Below are 13,209 nucleotides of genomic sequence, written 5' to 3'. Positions count from 1 at the left end.
TTGAGTTAAAAATGAAGGCCGAATTCAAAGATGGGTGTGGTCTGAGCAAAGGGGCCAGACTGAGGTGGGTAGGAAGTGGGGAAAAACCACTTTACTACCCTGTCCTGATAGTGATGTAGTTGATGTTTTATTTTTGTATGACCTTTTGCAAAAACATTATAGTTTGAGTCTTTGCTACATCTTAAGGCCACACGTTTTAGTGTTGTTTAGTTAGGTAAGACTCATGAAAGGGTGATTCAAAGGGCCTACAATGTGCTTAATTCATTTTGCAGACTGACATGGCGACTGATAAAGATACAATCAGCTGCATTCTCCACCCCCTGAGTCTTTCTATGTCATTGTCTATTGTTCTAAGCTTTTTTCGTAAGTTGTGTAAAATAATCTACATATTTTTTTCATGAGAAAGGAATCCAATAGAGTGTCCGACGTGAACCGTGTAACCCTAACAACCTTATTAAGTGTGAGAGGAAATTCTCAGGAAAGTGATCAAAATGCTTTGACCTTGAATGTCTAACTGAATGGGCTCATTATGCCAGTGGAGCAGAAACCTGTATGCCTGTTAGCCATTGATTTAACATGTGGAGAGGCTAGTTTGTTAATGCAGCCATTGCGGGGGAAAAAGCTTCATATCAAACCATAACTACCAGATCTGATCAATGCTGCATTGCTGGACACAACACATTTGAAAAGAGAAAAGCTTCTGTTAAAAAAAGAAGCATATGCTGATTATTTAGTTACAATGTAGCATTGTACTTTTTAAACAAAGTATATTTTTTTTAAACAAAGTTGCAGTTTTGTGCCTTAAAGGGGAAACTCAATGGTTGCATTCACAGCCATGGCAGCAGTGAAGGACCAGGCTATTATCCTGGCAGGGGTGTGGACTACTACAGAGAAAAGCCCCATAATAAAATGTGGTTACACTGTTTCATTGTACTCTAGTCTGTGGTAGAGCCATAGGGGGGTTGGGTGCCTGTTTGGGATCAAAAGAGAGTAATTCTTGTGTCTACTTCAAAGGAACTAAATCATCATTCAGATTTTACCTCAGTATATATGATTACACTTAAGCTGGATTGAAAAGATGCTGTAGATGAACTTGTAAAATCGTCTGAAAAAAAAAAGCATAATCATAAACAGGATATGCGCTCATCATCAAAGTCATTCATCTTAGTTATGTGGACAGAAAGCTGTATATCACCATAGAGGAGGGGTGTGCCGGTTTTCTTGGCAAAAACATGACAACAGTGGTGGTCTTTGTAGAAGTCATCAACCATCCTCTAGACCCACCCACCCACCCACCCACCCCTCCCAAAAAAAAGGAGAGGAAAAAAGCTTTTATTGTTTTTCTCACTGTTTTACGTTGGCACACCCTCCATTTCTCCATGAACAATTCTTTTGATTTAAAAGATAAGTCTGGTGATATACTATTTTTTTCTTTGTCTCAACAAATGCCATGAAAGATCAAAGCCGACAATAAATTGATCCTTTTAACAAATATTTTTTTGCTTTTTGTTATGTCATTGTTGCCAGAAAACTATTAAAAACACAACGTCATAATTTCTTATAGTTAAAGATTTCGATGTATTTTTTACGAGGTACTATATAAATGCTGTGAAAGTATTAAATCAAATGTGATACTGGCACACTGTTGCACTCCTTTATTAGCATAAACACCAACACTCTTTTTTAAATAAAGTTTAAACCATTATAAAGTATTAAATAAAACCTGTGACTAAATCCTGTAACACCAGTGGATCCTCAAATTGTGAGCAAAACATCACAGTCTGGAAAAATGATGGTTTTGGACACACAAGGTTGCCGCCCGACAGCTACAATTTGCTCAAATCAACATTGACCAGCTGTTTTGTGGAATGATTCTGCCTTTTATTAAACACAAAAGTCCAAAGTCTTGACCTGTTCTTGAGGATTTAAGTCTTGGAATGAATTGGCTTGAACCTGAGACCCAAAGACAGGCTGATGTGGATTGTGGAAAGTGGGAGAGACAACTAAGGCACTGAGAAAAGAGTCTACAGGCATGCTAGTGGTAGGTATGTGATGTTTTAGTGTGTTAGCATGCTTACATTTTCTAAGTAGCACTACACACAAACTAAAGCTGAGGCTGATGAGGTATTTGGTCATAAACCAAAGGAATAATAATAATACATTGTAATACAATATAAAACTAAAAATAACATATCACATATTAAAACGAGTTGTGAAGAGGTGAGTTTTGATTTGTGATTTCAACATGGACAGATTGGCGCAGTCTTCGATGTGTTTGTGGAGAGTTTCAGAGGGCTTTCAGAAGGCTCTGTCTTCCTAGTTCTTCCCAGTTGCGGTGCTATTTATCTGACCCAATGATGGCACTTGGTGAAAAGTTAAGGGATCACCAACGTTTTCACAGTTCATCCTAAGGGAGACATCCAGTAAATTCTACATTTGACAGCATTCCTGAGACATTTCACCACAAATGTCAGCCTCATGGTGATGTTTAGGGGTTTAGGAAAATTTAGGGGATGACTAAAGTCAGTATTGTCTTATTGGAAGCGTGAATGTTTGTACAAATCAAATCATACTCAAATAGATCAAATAGATCTTGGGAAAATTCCAGTCTAGACCAAAGTGGTAAAGCAACAGACATCCCCAGAACCATAGAACTTTCACTGCTAAAAAAGTAGAATACTGTACCAGCTTATCCTTTAAACCAACACCACAACAAAACCAGGTGAAAAATACACAGGGATCAAGCATGTAAAACTCATCTGTAAGTGCTTACACACCAGGTTCTGGCCCAGTGATGCAGCTTGTGACAACATTATGTGTATATCCAGTTAGTGCACTATGGTACCATGAATAACCAGCTTTACTGGTCCTCTTCTGTAGCCTCAGCAGTCCTTTGCCAGCCGTGGCCTCAGTGACAACAGGAAATCTTCTGGGTGTCCTCCCTGTCTCAGTAAGTTTTCCACTCACTAAAATCAGATGCATCGATAGCTCCTCCTCCTCTTTGAAACCCTGTTTTTCCACTGCACAAGATCAGCACCCCACCCATCCTGGCTCACACTGTATCATCAACGGCGTAAAACCTTGTAACCTGGAACTCCCAAACATCAGCTTTTTAAGAACTTGTTTTTAAAGCCATTCAGGCATTTTCAATAGTATCCATTTGTCTTTTGAACTGAAAGGGGTTTCTTAAGCTTCTTTTATGTAATCCTGCAATTCAAAATTCAAATACGGAAATCACCAAACTGGAGTTACAAGGCTTTCACATGAGTACAGCAAGAATTCACTCAGCACCTGCTGGTTTTTTTTTCATTGGACTTCCATGAGTCTTTCTCCTGTTTGTGAAGGGCAGGAACATGATGATGACATGTGTGTCCATCCTCTATCAGGGGATCCTGTTATAGGAGTTCACTCTGTACTTATATAACACATCTTAAAAGTTGATGAGGACATTGTTGTTGAACTTCAAGACATATCTAATGTCTAATAATCTTTTAAGATTTTCTTTTGGCATTTTACATACATGCATTTAGAGACAATTACGTCACTTTTATATAAATCATTTATTAGCCATGTGTGTTTTAGTGTGTTTATTAATTTGATGTATACACTAGGATATGCATTTTCTTTAGGTAGTTACTCATACATTTATAAATAATTCTAACCCCTTCCATTAAGCATTTTACTTATAAATACACACATAAGTTAAATGTTTAGTATGGACAAATGTTTCATGATATGAACAAACTGGTATGGTATACCGGTACTGGTATAACTTGGGAAGGATATTGATGCAATACAACCATCTGGAGGGAAGCTGGAAGCTTATGACAAAAAAAAGAACAGGAATGTAGCACTCAGGCTTAACTCATTAAAACATTTGAAGCGCAATACGACAAAACACCACACAAACCTTTCATAAGACCATGCAGCATCTTATGTAATGCTAGATTCTTTCTCCTCTTAGATATATCTTTATGATTGATCGTCTCTCGTGACTAACTGCTAATACAATAATGTATTAATAAGAATCAGATAGAGCTACACTAAGATGTGCCTAAGACTACATGTACGTGTGTTTCAAAACATATACTGACAATATATACATTTATAGATACTTAAGGAGGGTGTACTTGAAGTGTCACTGAGCTGGATAAATTCCATTACGATGTAAAAAATACAGCATTCTCTTTCAGGAAGCTTTAAATCAAATACAGTGTATTACAGCTGGACATTAAACTGGCTCCCATTACATTGACTTTTTAAGATCATGATCCCATGATCAGTCTTTATAGTGTGTTAGGGCACAAGGAGGAGGAAAACCGGCCATCAGTTCTGCATGAGACCCTCCACTTATTCCCATTCCAGCCAAGAATGTTTAGAGAGGGGGAACCTTACCACAGAGGAAGTGATGCAATTTTACACATGTTGTAAACAAGACAAGGAATAACACCTCACGCACACTCAGGCCAACAGATGTTTCTGTGGCAATTGCAGACTAAACCTGGCAATCTGTCTGGAGCCAAAACTGTGGCCTATGTAGCTTTTGTTTATGATGCATGTATCTTGAGTGAATCACATACATGGTTACACATTATGTGGTGCATGTGGTGAGAGTGGTTATGGCACAAAAGACTTTGCTGTTGGGGAAAGAAAGAAAGAAAGAATGAAACAGAATGAAAACACTTTAAGTCTTTAAAGTTGTTCTCATGAGTAGGGTGGATGAAGATCTTTAAACTTAAAGACAAACAAGTTATAAATGGTTCCCACCCTCAGCGTTAGACCAGAAACAGATGTTAAGCGTGAATACCCTACCATCAGCATGGCAGGGATCTCAAAGTAAATGTTTACATGCTTTTAATAGAGCCGATCGTACTGTAAGCACTTTCAACTTTATGAATTATTAGTTACTTGAGCAGCCTGCTTTCACTTTTACTTCAGTTAAGAAATAATGTGAACATAAGGCCATGATCATCAGCTGTAGCATAACACTGTACAGTATGTGGGCCCTTATGTCAGGCAACTTATACCGGTGCTTATGATGTAGACATATTGCTTACAAAATGTCAGTGTTGAGCTGTGGATGGCTGTTTCCAGTTTTCAAGGACCAAACTTAAAGCTAGTCTATGTAACTTTTGCTGGACAGTTGCCACTTACAGAATAATGACAAATGTAGCATTAAGGAACTATAGCCTTTACTATATAGGACTGCTTGATGGATGGTCGAATAGTGTCAACCCCGTCATCTCCTTACTATAAACCAACAATATTCCCACTCACACAGCAATCGACCAGGTGAGTAGAGGTCAGAAAGTAAAGAACTTCTCTTTATGTGACCATTTCTGACATTACTTATGTGTACAGTCGTGTGCAACACTACAAATGCCTTCCAGGAAAGACCATGTATAAAGGGGACATATGATGGAAAAACTCACTTTTTCACTGCTTGTGTATATGCTTCCGTGTACCTGGAGCAGGCCCCCAGGAAGTGTGCCAGACTCATAGAATGAATATGTTATTTCTTCTTTCAAAAGCCAGCCTCGCTTTAATTCCTCATGTCTACCATGACCAATCTGTCATTTTAATTTACTCCTCCTTCCACATCGGCTGAGGTCAAGGGAAAATTCTGTGTAACTTTATGCAACCAAGGATACCAGTCACACTCACCACATCACAGTGAAGAAGACGGGCAAGTCAAAGCCGAACAGGGTGGACTCAAGCATTGATGATGCTGCTGCTGATGTCATGCTTCATTGAGACACTCCTTGTGACTCACATTCGCTCCAAAGTCTTGTTTATTGTTGATATAGCAACACACTGCTAAGAATATATCTGTACCCATTTGCCAGGTTGGCTTCTTGTAGACACCAGAGATAGAAGTAAGGTCATGCTGAGTGTGGACAGTTCTACACCCTTTCAAGGCTAGCCATTCAGTATTTTAAGACTTTTTTATTTAGCTTTGACTCCTGCTTTGCAACACTAATCGCTTTGTTTTAGAAGGTCCGAAGGTGTTTGGGAGTCATTAGAGAGCTGGGGTGGCCGGCTATAGTAGTGAGCCCTGCTTGAGCACTGTTGCTCTCCAGTAAAAGAAAGAAAAAGTCATGAGAAGGATTTTAGAAGCTGAAATGCTGGTGGTGTCAAATTATGCTTAAAGTGATGGTAGAGCTGCCATACACAACAGTACAGCAGTGTAAAGCATCAACTGATATGATTTGGGTGGTAAACAATGACTATCATAGTAAATATTTTGGTCATTTACACATTCAAATGCATCCTGGACCGCCGGGAGAGGTGTTCCTGTTATTTGGCCTACCCTCATTGATATAAATGGTGTGGACAAAATAATAGAAATGCCTGTCAGCATAACACAGTACCTTTCAACAGCACCACAAACTCCAAAAAAGCCACACAGTTGAATCAACATCATTTTATTTATAGCTTGACTGTTTTAACAGACTACATTCTTTTTAGCTAGTTGTGCATAATAAACTAGGAACTGGGTGTAGATTCATACAGCAAATAAGCCACCAAGACGGGTTTTTTTTGTGTATGAATATAAACGGAGGAATCCAGTAGAGTCGCTAACAGCTGGACGTGGCTAACACTGATCCGCTCTGGGCAGTACGGTGATGGCATTAACATGGCTTTTTAAACCACTAATATTAATCAAGATAACACTAAACCTCTGCAGTATCACGATAAGGGTCCCTACACATAAAACCAAGCATCAATGGGCTCTTTCCCTTTCTATTGCATTTGGTAACTGACTTGAATGGACTTTACTATGAGAGGAGCTGGTACAGGGGCCAGTAGGTAAGTCTTTCAAAACTCTTTTAATAAATTCTGGGTTTTCCAACTATGTTGTTGTTGATTAGTTTTATGCCCCGAGCTAATCAGTGTTAGCCACGTCCGGCTGTTAGAGACTCTATCAGACCTTAATAGACGTTATTAGTTCATACATAAAAAAAAACTGTCTCTATGGCTTATTTGCTGTAAGTGCCTTGCCTTAACAGTGTAGGTGAATAGAAGGCATGCATTGAAATAACATGTTATAATTAAATTTAATTTCAAGTGCAAAAATTCCAAATAATCCCTCTGTGGTCACTGGTCTCGTGTCAGAGAAGTGGCCAATTATAATTAGGAATGGTTAGTAACAACCTGTAGTTAATGTCCATCTTCTCTCTCTATTAAAACTGGACATAGATGACATTGTAGTGACAATTAAAGAAAGCAAAAACATACTGAAATTAAACATCAATCCAATTAACTAATTACATATATATATATACATATATATATATAAAACATAATCAGTGTCAAGCTAAAACCGGTTCATTTAATGAGACTTAATAAATGAAACACTGCACAGTGACTGAAACTTTATTTATTTTTACATTTAAAGAAAAAAACTTGCATAACTTGACAACTCTGCAAAGAGCAGATACACCTCCGAACTACTGAAGCATTTAACCAGATAATCTCTTTTTTATTGTGTGTTCCTGGAGGGAAAGAACATAACAAGATAACTGTGGCAGAAACTAGCATACAACACGCCTCAGTGATGGTGTGAGAGAACATCTTGTACCTGATCAGGGTCATTCAGTGAAACTTTCCCTGCGTCAAAATATATATATATTCAAATGCAGTTTATGTTCTGCAGCTTGTGTTTTGTAACATGGACGATAGTAGGGCTGTTGCTCAATGCTGCCATCTTCTGGTTCTTTAAGAAAACTTCATCATGTAACTGCTGAAGCACACAAGCATTGTTGATAATCCCTCCACATTGTAACCGATTTCAAATGGTGCTAGACATGATGGAAACTCTGAACACCAGACGAAAACGGTCACCCTTGGTGAGAGGGTGGCCAGTTGGTCAGGTGATCGTACTTCACACACCTCCTTTTCTTCCACTAATTTAACCAATGGACATGTAATTGTTCAAACTGATTAATGAAGTGAAATTATTTTGAAGTCTGTTCCCGCTCAAGAACACCGATTTCAAATGGTGCTAGACAGGATTTTATACTCTAAAACACCATCTGAAACCAGTTCCCTGGGGAGGATGCCTTTAGGGAAAAAAACTATTTGGAATCCATGTCCTCTGCTGTAATTAGAAAACAAAAACATTAACGCAATCACTTTTAAATAACTGATTTGCATTATGTGGGTTAGGACAGACAATCTATGACTCTGTCATACTCAGTCTCAGTATTAAGAAATTAATCAACATGTTTTTTTACCAACTGAATTATTCTAATACCATCAATAAAAGTGGGTCATTACAGGATACACAGTGGCACATCCATTTGTGAAGGACTACCACTAAAGGTCTACTAATATAATTTTTCTCTACACAGATGCTCTTTTCCAGTGTCTTGCTAAACTACTTTAAACACTTGTTGCTTTGCTTTGTTATGACATGTCTTGAGGACACTTTCCTTATAGAGCCATCATCTGACAGAGCCAATGAAGATAAGAAACATGGCCCTGAGACAAGTTATGGTAATAATGTTATCCTGGACAAGTGGACAAAGACTGAAAACAATGCTACACAGGCAGTTAGCTGAAAAACCTGTTTGTTTTTGTTATGGCTGCAGTTACAGAGGTAATACAAATTCAACACTTTAGGACTTAATATGGTCCTTTTAATGGCAATTTGATAGGGGGAACTGATTTCTTAGACCCACACTAAAATTCTTTTATGGAAATCTCTGAAATTTAATAAAATTATGTTTGATAACCATCTCAACTTTTGGTTATTTAGTGGGAAACCCTGTTTTGTCACAAACATTGTGATGTGAAATATTTGCACAAATTACAATTTACTGGCAAACATAGCATATTTGAGTCTATAGATAAATAAATTTAAGATAATTTAGCTGATCATATTATCCTTTAGAAGTGGAACCAGAAAGTCAGGAAGATGTAGACTCTTTGCTAGCACCGGGACCAATGCGAAGAGTCATGTCCAGCTCTTTTAAGAGTGACACCGCAGCTCAATTCCTTGTATTGAAAGTGCATCAGGTGACCAAGATCTCAGTGTAAGAAATGGCATGGCAGCAGACTGGCACCAGAGATGAACCCCAGCAAAAACTGTCTATGAAGCATACTGTAGATCTGCGCAGCTCCCCGTAGACATCTTTGTAATGCACAATAGGATCCTGTGTCCTCTCCTGGGTCTGCCTTAAGCATTCAGTCCAGCTTTGCGCAAGTGGGGTTTACTGTGGTGCAACATAGAAAAACCAGGTCCTGAAATAGGTAAGAACTTATTAGTATGAAGCCATGTTGTCCATTGCTTTGAGTCATGCTGCACAGTATGTCTATAGAGAGCTCATTTAAGACTTTACTTGTCACTATTACTGTTCCCATTTTCTTTTGAAATGAAAGCAGAATACCAAGATAATTGGTAAACTCGCTGGTTTCTATTTTCAGGTCTGGCATTAAAAGACTGCTGCTATCTGCCTTTCAGTGTCTCAGACGCTGTTCTGTTGATGGGAAAAGGTGACGTAGTAGCTAATCCAAAACCTTCATGTTTCTTTTGTGGACAATTTCCCTGTCTGTCACTCCCTAATCCTCTCCACTGATACTCTGGTGTTTTGGCTTCAAAAACAACAGCAGATATGCTGGTTATACTGTATGTTCGCCACTGATAATCAAAGCTGGGCATATATGATGGCCATCATTGTTTAAACAACAGGTAGTTCACACAAGATTCAAATATCGTCGATTTCGACACGCGATCACAATATTTACAAGAATACAGTGTCAGGCTCAAGAATAACTCAGGCAGACAGTATGAAGGCCACAACATTGCTTTCATCCGTCTTCCCCTTGTTCCTGTTGTCCTGACTCCTCCCATGTAACACTGTTATTTGTGAACTCTGCATCTACCTCCCTCTTGCTCTCTTGTTCTCTTTACTACAAGCGACTATTGCGTCTGCAGAGGGTGCTTTCTGCATAGTAGCAGGTCTTTTTCTGCCAAGTCACCAGATCATCCGCTGATTGTTAAAGGCACATTGGCCTCTCTTTAAAACGTAAACAAAAGTGAATTTAAGCAACTACTGGTTTTAATTTAGAGCCACTATGACAAACGGTGAGCACTGTTCATCTTAAGCAACAAATCGCAGGAAGATTCTGGCGAAATAAATTCCCCTTAAAGTCATCAGAAATAATTCTTCATCGGGTGTGGGGGGGGGGGGGGGGTGCATGTGTAAACAGGGTAGGTTAATCCTCTTACAGATTAGAGGTCCTTATTTACCAGGAGTGAGAAAGGGAAACTGACTAATTGGGGTAATATGTTTTTAAACCACCTCTAAACATTTCCGCAATCAGAGAAAACTACAGAATATCTCAGCTCAATAGTTGAACTAAAGTTCTAGTACTCGACTGGATCGATCAAAGCCAAAGCTGGCACAGTATTCATCCTTCTGCGTTGCATCATCTTGTCTTCGGAACAACAAATTGCGAAATGTTCGGAGATGTCAGAGCCTGAACACGTTCAGATGAGCCTGACACTTTGTTTGTTCTAGCTGCTGCACGATGGGACGAAATAGATAGGAAGGCCACAGATGGAAGAGTTGATTTACACGTTGTCACCCTCTTTTGGCACCCACTCTGTCTGTTGGGAAATATCGGACGTCTGGCTGATAACACAAGTGGCTTTACTTAAATAACTAGAGATAAAAGCGAATATACAGATTTATAATGAATCTGCAGGCCAGGTTTCCAACAATAAGCTTTCTCACTATTTCATCCTCCTATGTAGCTCTTGTATCTTAAAGAAATATTTAAAGAACTTAATACGTACCACTGCAAGGAGAAAAATAATGGCCATTAGTAATGACAGTGAGGAGAGGTACCTTCTGGGTTTCAGTACAGTAGCTTTTCTCCCTGTTGCAGAATGTTCAGTGTCTGGCTGCTAATGATGAATGCAAATAAATGCTGCCTCACACTTGTCTATTAATACATCAGCATCTAGCAAGGCCGGCAGTTTAATTTTAGCACTGTCATCTCTTGGCTCTGTGCCACCTCCTATTCTATAATCTGTGTGTAGTAGAGATTTGTTTCCAAAGGGAGTGGGTCGCTCCCCACCACCATTTTATCTGAAGTTTTATTTGAGCTACAGGTTAATGCTGCCCCCTGGCTGTAAACACATCCATCACTACATTCAAAACTGCCACTTCTCAGGGATCTTTCAAAAGTGAAAAAGTGCTCCATCTAGTTTTGACCCAGTATCTGCTAAATTTAATTTGCTTCAGCTGAAAAAGCAGGGATTGTTTAAAATTTGACATCTCTCCAAGAAAAAAACTAGGTTTAGAGCATTAGCCCACTTGTGCTGGGCTCTTCTGTTTGTTTGACTTGAGAGGCAGCGCCCCTCTCTGAAAGAATGGCAAAATAACTATTGAGGTCACGTTTTCTTGTCTGTGAAAGTGGGTCACTTGTTGTGCTAACTCACACTCAGTTAAAAAAAAATTATATTCTGATAAACATCTGATATAGAGTAGTTTTCTTTTCTTTCATGTTTTCCTACTAATGCAAATAAGCACAGGAGATTGTTGCTGCCGCTGTAATGCCACTCCTGACACTCTTTCAGTTATCAGCTTATACTTCCTACAATGACATTTACCTGTTTGTTTCAAAACTACCATAGTGACATTCCCCCGGGAGTCAAGTTTCTTTTCAGTACACATAATTAAAGTTCCTAAGCCCATTCTCTCTGTATCTCTCTCTAACCATTTCCTTGCCAGTGCAATGCATGAGGTCTACTGCTGATTCTCCCATTGACCGAACAAATCCCATTTGGCAGGAAGGAGTTTCTCCTCCTGTATGTCTCATTTTCCCTTCAGATGCTCTGATAGGTCCGGAAGCACGTTATCGTTTCCGTCCCTCTTGCAGGTAAGCAGCAGGAGGCCTTCCTTCACTTTGGGCTGTTAGGACGGTACGTGAAGCCAGCGACTTTGGTGTCAACATCAACATCCCATCAGGCTTATCAGCGTCCTATTGTGCTTTGGCAGGTGTGCATTACCAGATCAAGTACAGGGAGAATAATCTACTAAATGGTTCTCTCAGCAACAACAGCTACAAAACTAAAAACTCAGTTATAGAAGGCTCAAGGCTTTGTGAGATATAATAGTTACATAATCACATTAGATTTGTTCATGTCATCCTTACATAATGGGGGTAAAATAGATCCTGGAGAATTTAAAATAAAAGAGTAAAACAGTTAGTTAACAGGTTAGGAATAAGGATTAATTGTGTAAATCAACATCCCTTCACAGGTGATACAGCCCAAGGCTTGTGTTACTCAATAGCACCCCCTATGTTTGTTTTGAGTTTGTTTTCATCAGATCAAGTGCGCACTAAAAAAACAGATTACTATCAAGGAACTATTGGGATATCTGTGACGCAGCAAATATTGTTTGACATCTGAAAGATAAAAAGCTGGGTCATCATTGTGTTGCTCATTTGAAGCTTAGTTTGTGTTCCCTCATAAGTGACACAAACAATAGAACAGCCCTTAATGCATAAATGTGGGACTATGTTTGTTAAGTATCTTTATTTTGCTTTTTATTTGACAAAAAAGTTAATTTCTGATAACACTAGAAAAGAAGACCATGAGGCCATGAGGTGTTAAATGATCACGCCAATATGAACTGCGTAACATCGTCCTCTCCCACAACAGGATTACGCACTATCCATCTCTTGCGCAGCATCCTATTCCGAGCTCTTCCTTCACACGCCATCTCCGCCGCTTTGTTTACATCTTTATTTTATCATTAAAATCAGGCACAACTCAAGTGTCACGGCGAGCACAACTGTCATGCCGTTGCAACATGTTCCACCATCGCAGAGGAAATTCCCACTGGATTTCATGTGGCTTGGGGTCCTTTCTCGCTGACGCAGTTTGATTTACCTGTTGTAATGTCGATGATGAAACACTCATACCTTAAAGTATTTATAACCTTTTTCATCAACAATTCCCCGTGTCCCGTCTACCTGCAAATACAGGGCTTTTATTTTCGGTCTTTCATTATTCTTTACACTTTTACAACTGCGCGTCTGGGATTTTACTATTACATAGTCACCCAGTACTCGAGTGGATAGGAATTACATAGTAGTATTCTCTAAGCAACATACGCAGCATTATGTCGCTCTCGCCTTATAATAACATAAGTAACTTACGTGTTTATCCCGACCATGTTTCCCCCCGTG

The sequence above is a fragment of the Echiichthys vipera genome (assembly GCF_963691815.1).
Source record: "Echiichthys vipera genome assembly, chromosome: X".
NCBI lineage: Eukaryota > Metazoa > Chordata > Actinopteri > Perciformes > Trachinidae > Echiichthys > Echiichthys vipera.
Note: the sequence above shows the minus strand (reverse complement) of the source record.